The sequence below is a fragment of the Equus caballus genome, unplaced genomic scaffold (assembly GCF_041296265.1).
Source record: "Equus caballus isolate H_3958 breed thoroughbred unplaced genomic scaffold, TB-T2T haplotype2-0000440, whole genome shotgun sequence".
NCBI classification, from domain to species: Eukaryota; Metazoa; Chordata; class Mammalia; order Perissodactyla; family Equidae; genus Equus; species Equus caballus.
The window spans coordinates 344,096-355,919 of NW_027222395.1; the positions used below are offsets into that span (position 1 = coordinate 344,096).

An 11,824-nucleotide genomic window follows, 5' to 3' on the forward strand; every position below is an offset into this window, starting at 1 on the left:
AACAGTGTCAGTTTGGCCAGGACTAGGGGGAGGGTCCTGGCGTGTAAGACTTTCAGATTTAACACTGGGACAGTCCCGAGCAAACCTGGATGAACTGGTCACCCTATTTACAGGCCTCATTCATGATTTTGGACCTTAGCAGCAGAGCAGTGTGGCAGCCATAATCGAGGCAGCCATAGTGAGGATGGAGAGAAATGGACGGATTCAAGAAATATTTAGATGTAAACTGACAGAACTTGAGGACAAAATGATAGCCAGGGAAGGGGTTAGGGCAGGGGGAATAATCTAGAATGAACTGCAGATTTTTCTGGCTTTGGAAACCAGAGAGATGTGCATTAAAAAGGAATTAATACAGAAAGAGACGACGCTAAAGTTGGTCTTTGACGTTAACTATCAAGTGAGAGCTCGAGGTTTGATCACATTTGAGCACACAGGAATAAATTTTGGTACCCTCCATCTCTCCCACCCCTCGGATTGAAATAGAAAGTGGACCTGGTAGAAACCCAAATGTGCTCCAGACAGAATTTGGAATTCAGTTTGAACCTGTAAAGAAGTGGAGTGTTCCTCACCCTGATAAGGGGACAAGACAACATAATAAGTAAAAGGAAAACCGGAAGGCTTTGTTACAGACCGCATTCAGCCTGCATTCAGATGGCATGTCAAGAACTGTATTACTCTTGTCCCCTCGTCCAACTCTTAGACTCCCATAATTAACCCAGAGGAAGTTGTAAGTGAAATAATTATGAAGTCCTTTCAAAACTAGACACTTGACACATGTGTTATAGAAACCTTATAAAAAGGAAACTGGATTCTTGTAAATTTTAAGATTATATGAATTCAGACACAAAGACACTCCTATGAATTTTCACAAAAATACTCAAATCACAGAGTTTGTTCTGCCTGCCATTGAGATGTGGGGGATTTTGCTGTGTGCACTAAATTCTCTTCTTCTTCTTTTATTTATTTACTTATTTCCTTCTTCTCCCCAAAGCCCCCCAGTACGTAGTTGTATGTTTTAGTTGTGAGTCCTTGTTGTGGCATGTGGGACGCCACCTCAGCATGGCTTGATGAGCAGGGCTATGTTCGCACCCAGGATCTGAACCGGTGAAGCCCTGGGCTGCCAAGCAGAGCACGTGAACTTAACCACTCGGCCACAGGGCAACCCCTAAATTCTCTTCTTTAACTGCCCATGTCACGAGAGCACAAGACTAGAATGAAGACAAGCACGGGAGACCAAGGATGAGAGTTTATTGAACATGAAGGTCTCATCCACATTCGAAACACAATCCCGGTGAGACCTCAGTCATGTATCTAGACGGGTGAGAACTTGCTTCCAGTGTCCCTGAATCCCAAATGGAAGGATGCTTTTCCTGTATGTGGGAGCCGAACGCCAGGGCTGGGAAGGGCTGCCAAACTCATTCAGCCCAGTCTTACATCCGCAGTCTGTTTTTCAACACTCCTTCACTCGTTTATTAATTTAACAAATATTATTGGCACCTGCTGTATACACGGCACTCTTCTAGGGACTTGGGATCTGGTGGTGAACAAAACAGACACCAGTTCCTCCTGTCGTTGACGTTATGTTCTAAAGAAAGGATTCAAGTAGTAAACAATAAGAATAAGCAGTAAACGTAGTGAGTAAGTAAGTTACATAGATAGTACCATAGGTTGGAAGGTGAAAACAGTGCAACAGAGAAATAGGAGGGCAGGGAAAGAGATCAGAGCGATGGTGAGGGGGCAGGGTGCAGCTTCAGTAAGGTGGTTGAGTAGCTCCTTGTGAAGATGATGTTTGAAAGCAGTTTTGAAAGAGGTGAGGCAGTTAGCCACGGGGATCTCTGGGAGGAAAGCCTGGTTGGTGGTTTTATTTCCCTCCAAGACAGTCCCGAGTGCTCTAAAGTGGGCTGTTTAGCAAAGTGCTCCACTGGGTTCAGAAGCTGGGCTTTGCTCAGGTCCCACTCATGAGTCGTGTGTCCTAATCAGTTTGTTCTAGAGTACTCTAAATAGCCCACCACCCTCACAAGTCCCCTGCCCCCAGAGCCCCTGCTTCGGCTCTCCCTGTTGTAGGATAATGGATGTCGTGGAATTGTCTGTTTAGGTGTCCAGCTTCTGCAGGAGGAAGTACAGAAGCTCCGAGATTAGGCCACACAGGGTCGAAACCTGCTTCTGCCGCTGACTGGCTGTCTGTCCTTCATCAGGTCATTTAACCTCTGTGAGTCTCAGTTTCCTTATCTGTAAAGACAAGATGATCATGTCTGTTCAATGGGAGTGTCATTAGTATTCCCAGAGAAATTGTGTGTATAGCGCTTGGCATGGTGCTTGGCACACAGTAAGCACGTAACTAAAACTAAGACTCTGGTGGTGCCCACTCCAGTGCCATCTCCTTGAGGGCAAGGCCCCTCTTGTCTTCCATTCTAGTTGACCAGTGCCTGGCATAGAGCCTGGCCCGTGTAAGGATGGTCGTGAGCAATGGAGTGCAGTTTGTCCAGGAACACCCAGGAGAACACACCCGAAGCCTCACTGGAGGACTCAGCCTCCTCGTCTGGTTGGTACATAGCCACCCATCCATCCGTTCACCAGGATGACAAGTTTATACACACACACCAGAATCAGGTTTTTCCTTTTCTTTTCTTTCTTTCTTTTTTGTTTGTGAGGACGACTAGCTCTGAGCTAACGTCTGTTGCCAGTCTTCCTCTTTTTTGCTTGAGGAAAACTGTCGCTGGGCTAACATCTGTGGCAGTCTTCCTCCATTTTTTGTATGTGGGACACTGCCACAGTATGGCTTGGTGAGCAATGTGGAGGTCCATTCCTGGGATCTGAACCTGTGAACCCCAGGCTGCTGAAGGAGAGTGCACAAACTTAACCACTTCGCCACTAGGCTGGCCCCCAGAGTCAGATTTTACTCCTCTTTTTTCCCTGAATTGACTGTCTTGGGAAGAGAAGAGTAGCCAGGTGAGGGGACGTGTGTGGGGAAGTTTTCTTCCCTACAAGAAAGACTCTAATAAATGAGACTGTTTCTTATCCAAGTTAAAGTATTTCTTGGCACTTTTTTCTTTCAAAATGTGTTTTTTGTCTAAAATTGAAGCGTAATAGTAATAACAAAATTGTCTCGAGTGTCAGGCTCCAAGTTAAAGGTAGGCTGTGATTCTGTATATAGAAGAGCTTCATAAAGAGAATCAGAACTCTGATCCCAAATGCCCCGCAGTGTGGGTAAAAAGGTACCAAATTAAAAAGACTGTTGCCAAGTTTCCTTTCTTACTGCGTTTTGAGATTCAGAACTATAACGGCATGGCGCTCAGACTCTGTCAGTATGCATTGGACTCTGGTGGCTAATGTGCAAAGTCCATAATTACCCGGCCCTTCTGGATGTCCCAACAGGAACCAAGTGGTGAGGACCTGCAGGCATCTCTGAGCCTCCTGAGGTTGAGGGCCGGTGGGTGGAAACCCCATTCTGGGCCAAGGGAAGTGGCAAGATAGTCATTCTTGCTGTGAGCTGGTTTGAATACAGATGTGAAGTGAAGAGGTGATAGTGCTGTGACGCTGTCTGCTGTCCAGGCTTGTGGCCCCAGTCGAGCCTGTAGCCTGTCGTTGTGAATACATCTGATGGGCGGCTGTGGCAGTGACTCCTTCCATAGCGGTCTCCTGTCCTGTCGAGGGTGTGTCCACAGCTGAACAGAAATCCCACCAGTTTTCCACTTTGCCCTGGAACAAAGGTTGACCCAGAGCCTCTGAGCTAATTCTGGCCACTGCTTGTTCTGTCAGTAAAGTTTGAGTGGAGCACACCCGCGTCTGGCCGTTTATGGCCTGTCTGTGAGGGCTTTTGAGCTAGGATGGCGGAATTGAGTGGTTGTAGCAGGGGCCTGCAAAGCCTAAAATGTTTATCATCTGACCCTTTACAGAAATGTTGCCAATGCCATTCTACGTGAATGAAGGTGTCTGGAGTGCTTGCACCCAGAGAAGGTTGTGAGATCGTTGTCATCACCCAGACGTGGTAGCAGACACCTGCACTCACACTCAGATGAATCTGGGGCTGGCCTGGGACCTCGACGCAGACATCTGGTTGCAGCCGAAAGACATCGTCCCTCACCTTAAATTAAGGACGTTAACGTGAAATTGACTGGTCTTGTAATTTTGTTTGTACTTGATTTTTAAGTTTGTTTTGGTTTTAGAGTTGTGTAAGAGCTAAAAGAATAAGGAAGTTTTACCAGGATGTCTGTTTGTAAATATTTAATTTATGTTTGAATAAAAGTAATTCAAGTGACACTAGAGCTCCTGGAGCAGTTTCGGAGGGGGATTTGTACGTGACTCAGGTTGGAGAAACATGGCTGAAGCTTCTCCCTCTGCCCTTCACGCTGGCTTCCCTGCCTTCTCTTCTCTATCTGCTCTAAGCTATATCCTTTAACCCGAGGCTGGGAGACATCTTCTGTGCAGGGTAGGTAGTAAATACTTTTAATGATTTCTGCTGTTTAGCACAAAAGTGGCCATAAACAAGGTGTAAACAAATGAGCATGGCCGTGTTCCACTAAAACTTTATGGATGACGCTGAAATTTAAATTGCATTTAATTTTCCTGTGCCATAATACGTTCTTTTGATTGGTTTTCAACCGTGTGAAAATGCAAAAATCATCCTTAGCTCATGAGCCGGAAAATAAAACGACAAAGGACTGGACTTGGCACATAGTTTGCTGACCCCCGTCCTTTGATATCAATGAATGTGTCTTTCCAAACAGTAGATTTTCTTGTGTTCTTGCTTAAAAATCTGCACTTGGACCCATGTTTCTTATTGGGTTAAGTCCGTTCACCAGGCATAGCACTTCCTCCTTTAGGATATTTTTCCAATCCCATTTTCTTCTCTAGCCCTTGATGAAATCTGTGCTCCGAACACATTGAACTCATTATTGTTCCTCTGTTTTCCTGCCTTCTTTTTTTTCATGTCATCTTGCCTTTTGCTTGCAGTCTTAGCCCAGTACACCCTTCCCCTCATTCTCACCTGGCAGCGCCCTAAATGTTCCTCCTGAGCCGTCTCTCCTGCACAGTGTCCCATCTGCACAAGCAGCGCAGGCTGCTCCCTCCTGCCCTCCCACCTGGTACTCAGTGTCCTATTAGAGAGAGCACTTATGAGGGTGAATTCTAATTGTTTATCTGAGGGGTTTCTTGCCCTGATCACAGGAGCCTTTTGAGACAGAGATTCTGGCAATTTATCAACATCTAGCAAGGTATCCTAACACCAAGTAGATGGTCACAAAACATTGGCTTAGCGAACAGTCCAGCAGTTATTAGTAATAGAAATAACAGCTACTATTTATGAGTCCTTTTTATCCTTCAGACACTGTACTGAGCACTTTGCATGTATGATCTAGTTAGTGTATCAGGTTCAATGAATTTTCCCTCCCTCTCATTGTTTTTCTCAGGTCACAACTCCTTAATGTCATAAGGTACTTAATGTATATTCCACAGTGGAATTTCAGGCATGGAAGATAGGCTGATGGGGGATATTTAGGTCCCTTAAATCCCATTGGCTCTGCTGCATGGTTAAGCCAGTTCCACATTCTTGCCCTATAGCAGCCCCATGCCCTGAACAAAGAAAAGCCTACCAAGTTCTTATTAAAGAAAAGATAAAAATAAACTGTTGGCACTTCAGCAGACTTCTGCTTCAGCTTTGTCACTGGGTGAGATTAGGGGTACGCCTGCTTTAGTGGAGTCTCTAGGACATCAGTGATGCTCGGGTTCGAGTCAGAGAGGGCCCCAGGGCCCTGACTGTGCCTCTCCTCCTGGCTGAGGCAAGAAGAGGCCCTTTGTTGGGCAGTGGCTGCTTTCCAAATGGAGAGTCCTTAATGACTCTTCGACTGCTTTACACCCTGAGGATAATGAGTAATGTTGCTGCTCGGTGGTTCAGCACCAATGTTTCAAAGAAGATACACAGAACATGCAACAAATCCGGAATCTGAACCCGTCCCAGGGAGGAAAAGGCGTCTCCTTCAATGTTCAATAGAAGAAGTCCATCCTTCTGGGAAATGTATTTAGAGGGGAAAATTTAAATAAATAAATAAGAGGCCCTTGTGAGTTTTTGTGCAATTACAATTCATTTTTGTCTTGTTCTTCCACGGTTGAGGCTACACGGTAGGAAGGTCTTTACAAGGAAACATAAAGTGCAAGGCAGTGGAGGTAACAGAATTTTTCTGAAAACTTGGGATAGTGCCACCTTTTCTAGCTACTTGTCCCAAAGCTCCTTTCCAGAAATGTTCACTGGTTCTTTCCTAGCCTGTGGCATGAACTGTGGCAGATGCTGGGGCAGTGACAGAGCTGACTCAAGGGTAGAGTCTGCCTTTGCCCTGTCTAGGCAGGAAGCCTCTTCCCTAAACTGAGTGAAGAGGGGAGACTCAGCTGTTTGGGGCTGCTGCTGAGCAAGGATGAGAGAGAGGAGCACAGAGAAATGCTCAGTGAGTTTGACAATGCTGGAGCAAGAGTGAGGTTGCTTGAGGAGTGAATGGAAAGAGAGGGAGTGGAAAAGATGGGTGTAGACAAACTGTTTGGATAAAGTTTGCTATGAAAGTCAGAGTCACAGTGGCAGTAGCGTGCAGGGGAGGGTAAGATCCGAAAGAGCCTTTTGTGAGCATTTTTTTAGTGGAAGAGGCTTATCTAATTTCAAAAGAATTCCTGATGGCAATTGTTGATCTTTTTTCTGTCCTTATAATGTCACCTTTTCCAAAATGTCATGTAAATGGAATCACACAGTAAATCCCTTTCCGAGACTGTCTTCTTTCCCTTGGCAAAATGCATTTCAGATTCCTCCACATTGTTGTGTGTCTCAACGATTCATTCCTTTTTATTGCTGAGCAGTATCCCCCCGTATGGACGTACCACTTTCTTTATGCATTCACCAAAGGGCACTTGTATCATTTCCAGTTTTTGACGATTGTGAAGAGAGAGCTGCAATCAACATTCACACGCAGAGTTTTGTGTGTACATGCTCCCCTTTGTCTTGGGTAAAGACCCAGGAGTGGGGTTGCTGAATTATATGATAATTGTATGTTTATTTTTACAACAACTCCCGAGTTATTTTCTAAAGTGGCTTTACCATTTTGCTGAGTGTAATTTGTTCAAAAATTAGTGACTAAAGTTAAAATTTATGAAACTCCAAAGGCAAGGACCTGGTAAACAGGGAGAGAGCAAAGATACAGAATCGAGTGGGGAAAGGTGAATCTTCAAATTCCCAGAAAGAAGCAAATGGGATGCAGTAAAGAGGAGCAGGTGATGGCCTCACACAGAGGAACACCACCTTTCTGAGAGAGGAGACAGGATGGATGGGGGTGGGTGCAGTTATTGGCTTGTTAGCAGAAAGTTGAGAAGACGTTTCTATCTTTGAGGCAGAAGCTAGCAAAAGAAAAAAGGGGAGGTGGAAGTTTGAGAAGAGTGGAGATTTAAAGCAGTCTGCAGAGTGTGGGGAAACGAGCTGCCTGGAGAAATGTGGTAAGATGTCGGGCAGTGTTGGGCTGGTGATCGGTGATTCCAGTCTGCTCTCTGGAAGCTAATGAGTTTATGATACCAGCCAGAGAGTAAACTGAAGTGCTGGACGGTTAATCCAGGCCGGACAGACAAGCAAGTGAAGGCAGGCCGGGATGATGGACGGAAAGAAAGTCAAAGAGTTGGTTCATTATTAAGTTCTTGTCCCAGCTTCAAACTCACCTGGAGCTGGGACTGGTAATCTGAAAATGACATTTCTGCATGGCCAGCCGGTTTCTTATTAGACTGTCCCAATAGAGAGAGAGAGAGGGAGAGAGAGAGACAGAGAACACTAGAGGATGATTGCAAGGCTGAAGGTGGGAGAAGGGACTTGCTCATTCCCGTGTGCCCGTTGTTGCTGCGACCATCCCCCTTGCAATGCTTCACCGTGTTGTCAGTGACGCTTCCTTCTGGAAGCTGCAGTTGAGTCCAGTTTGCAGCTCTTCCAGCCTCTCAGAACCAGCTTCATGGCACCCTCTCCAGGGCAGCCGCAGCAGCCGGCAGTGCCCCTCCTCTGAGATCTGGGCCCTGGGCCCATGGGCCCTCCTCCAAGCTTCCATGGTTCAACGCGCCCAACTTCTTCCCTTTGTTTTCCCCTTTCTAGTGGTACTAGCTGCTTCCTGCAGTTGCTCCCTCCCTTAAGGTTAGAATTTTGCCTGTTCCTTTCTCAATACCAGTTAACACTTTTTAGTATTAAATTGTTTCTGTTCAAATAAGTTGTGTGATTTCTTTCTCTTGAATGGGCCCTGAGGGCTCAACTGGTGGTACCTAAGAAGTGAAAGAGCATAGTAATAAAAATATTTGAGGCAGTGAATTGGAAGCTTAGGAGGTTTGTGTGCTTGAATTAGTAACTTAGAGTGGAAGAGTGTGAGCGTGATGACCAGCTGGAGGCTGCTTTGGTCAGCGGATGGCTGAGCTGGAGGGTCAGGTTACTGGAGATGAGGGAGTCCCAGGCCTGAGATGCATGGCATGGCCGGTGAAACCAGCCCGGATGACGACGGGGCTGGGACGGAGAGGAGAAATGTGTGCCAAGAACTAAATAAATAACCAGGCAAAGTCTAGAATGTCATCCGATGAAAGGGATATGCAAAGAATAGGCAGTCAGAGTTGAATGACCTGAGCTTCAGAAGAATAGTTTTTTCTTTGTTTTTTAATGAGATGAGGTTATAAAATTTTCCTGACAGGTGTGCAAAAACTTGAATAAATAAAAAATAGATATCCCAATCCTGGATGGAAAGTCTTCATCCTCTCCAATCTTAATCCCAATAGGACTTTCTGGACCTTGATGACAAGTTCCTAATTGTCATCTGTGCGAATGTTATGCCAGAAACAGAGAGGAGAATTTTGAGGGGAAAATGAGGGGGAAGGAGCTTTGAATAGATACTGCTGTGTATTCTACAACAGCAAACCGGTGACATAGGAATACACAGATCAATGGAACAGACTGGAGAGTCTAGAATTAGATCAAAGATAATGATATAGAAGTTTAGAATCGGATAAAAGTGGCATTTCACGTTTGTGGGGAGAATAATTTGCAGATAATTGCTTAATCATTTGGTAAAACAATGTTAGACTTATGTAGTTGAATACATAAAGGAGGCAAACATTCTTATTAAGTTACAAAAGGAATGGGGCCGGCCCCGTGGCAGAGAGGTTAAGTTCGCACACTCTGCTTCGGTGGCCCAGGGTTTTGTCAGTTTGAGTCCTGGGCGCGGACATGGCACCGCTCATCAGGCCATGCTGAGCCGGCATCCCACATGCCACAACTAGAAGGACCCACAACTAAAAATACACGACTGTGAACCGGGGGGCTTTGGGGAGAAAAAAGGAAAAATAAAATCTTTAAAAAGCAACAGACTATTATGCTGTTATTTAAAATGACGCTTCAAAGAAGTTTCCCTGCATTGTTCTATGGCTGTTCCAGGCACAGGCTGTTATCTCTGTGGACTCCACATCTTGGATGTAACAGGCAAGTACATCCCCTCCTTCCCCAGCCTGTAACATTGTAACATTGAAAATGATAGCCTAGATTCTAGAAGGTACATGAAATGGAAATAACTGATGGGAAGGTTCAAGTCATTCTGAACATTTTCAAATGCAGCTTCTCCCCAGTTGAAGGGTGTCCTGAAGACCCCATGTCCATAAGACGGGCCTGTGGTCATCTGTTTTGATTCGCCTATTTGATCTCCATTTAAAAACCATCTCTTCCAAGTCATGTAGCTTGGAGTGGGATGGGGGGTCAGGAATTCCCTCAACATCTATCTGGCTCCAAGAGTGAGCACATGACAGGGGCCTGACCTGGCCAATCAGGGCTTTCAACCATCAGAGCTGGGGCAGATCATAAAGAGTTGATGTGTTTGTTGTAATTGACATCGTCAAGCTCCTGGATCCAGCTGCACCTGAAATCTACCCCACTACTGTCTACATGTGCAAGCTACAAGCCCTTAGAAATTATTTTATTGAATTAAGCCAGTCTTAATTGAATTGGATTCTTTCCCTTGAAACTCCAAAGAGTTCTGACTCACAGGGTAGAGAGGCACAGTCACAATGGCAAATATCAGTCTCCTTTGCCCTCTCGCTCTACGTCAAGCATCTACCTGAACTTTTTGTACTTGAAATTTCTCCTGATACGTAGCTATACTAACAGCTTTCAGCCTGCCTTAAAATTTCATACCTTTTGGAATACATTTTTACAAGTATTTTAATTAGAAGGTGGGAGAGAGCAAATTTATACAAATCCTTGAAAAGTCGTTTAGCAATATATAGTAAGAACCTTAAAAAAATAACCCTTTATACTTTGTCTCAAGAATTCCCCTTTTTAGCATCCAACCTAAAGACATACTTAGTAATAGGGGTTTATGCTAAGGATACCTGGGAAATTAGGAAAGACAAGAACCTCAATTGCCAAGCTGCCAGTTCTCACAGAGACTAGAATGTTGTTTAAGCTCAGCTCATCCAGGATTCCATGCTCCTACAGACACTAGGCTATGCTGCCCCCCTCTGAAACACATTGCTCCCCACCTCGTCACAACGGTGACTGACTTACTCTCTACATTTTATTGATCCTATTGTTACTAAATGCTCTCTGCTCAGCTTCTTGGTACCCTGTAGCTTCTGCTTATGGCATCAGCCACCTCAGAGTCTGGTGCTGCCCTCTTCCTGTGTGTCCTCTACCTCACCACCAACTGCTGACTGTCTCTGGCTGATGGATGGTTCCTGCTGACAGTAGTTCTACGGACCCCTGGCTCCTGATGAACAAAAGCTCCTGCTGAAACCTGTCTCCTTTTGACCTGTGGCCTCTGCTGACTCATGGCTCGTGCTGACTCATGGTTTCTAGAGATCCACGGTTCTTTCTGAACCTCTGCTCCTGCTCATCCATGGGTCCTGCTGACTTACATCTTCTGCTGACACATGTCCTTTGCTGAAACATAGCTCCTGCTAAGCCATGCCTTCTGGTCACCATGGCTTCTGGAGGGAAGAGGAAAAGGAGCCAGCCCTTCAGAAGATGCAGGGCTCCAGGAAGCGAGACCTCAGTTCGGGGTAGGCTTGGAACGTCAACAAAGATCTGCGGCACTGATTGTGGACGCTGTCTAGGAGGGCAGTATCCCCAAACACACACTTGCTGCGCCCTTCCCCCTACTGAACCGGCTCCATTGCCCACTGTCAACCCCACGGTATCTGAGAGGGACCGTGAAAATCTTCCCGTCCTCGGCTACTGGAAATAGACTCACTTTTTGCAGAAAATCCCTCACTCTACTTCTTCAAGCATGTTTTCTCTGTGGAGCTCCCAAAAAGCCAGTTTTTGCAGTGTGTGTGACGATTTTTGAGCACTCTAGAAAAGTTTGTCTTCTGTTTTAAAAGAAATAAGTTCCTGTAGCGGAAATAATACCTGAATGTGAAATATTAAAAAAGAAAGATGGCAGGAAACACAGATTTATAGATTCTCAGGGATAGAAAATGCCCTTGAACTTTGAACTCCCCATCTTTTGTGTGAGTGTCTTGCACAGCATGCTGCCTGAGAACAATCCAGCCTCTCCTGGACTGCCTCCAGTGAGCACGAGCTTATTCATCCTGGAGCGAGACCATTCCGTTGTTGCCTAGTTGTCATTATGGCAGAGACTCCTCACACGGGTCCCAGTATCTTTCTCCCTGTAATTAATTCAGCTGTACGCCCCGACAAAGGGGACAAAAGGTGAATTCTCATATCACAATTCTTCAAATATTTAAGTAAAAACTATTGGATCACTCACTTATTCATTCTTTCATTTCCAGGAACAAATAATTATCTAGCCCCAAATGTCATTAGTGCTAAGATTGGAAATGC

General features: G+C 45.3%; 1 pseudogene; it reads left to right on the forward strand.

Annotated features, from left to right (window-relative positions):
• LOC138923023 (heparan sulfate glucosamine 3-O-sulfotransferase 4-like) overlaps positions 1-4,260 on the forward strand; it is a 144,807-nt pseudogene extending 140,547 nt beyond the window's left edge.
• Positions 4,261-11,824: the final 7,564 nt, after the last annotated feature.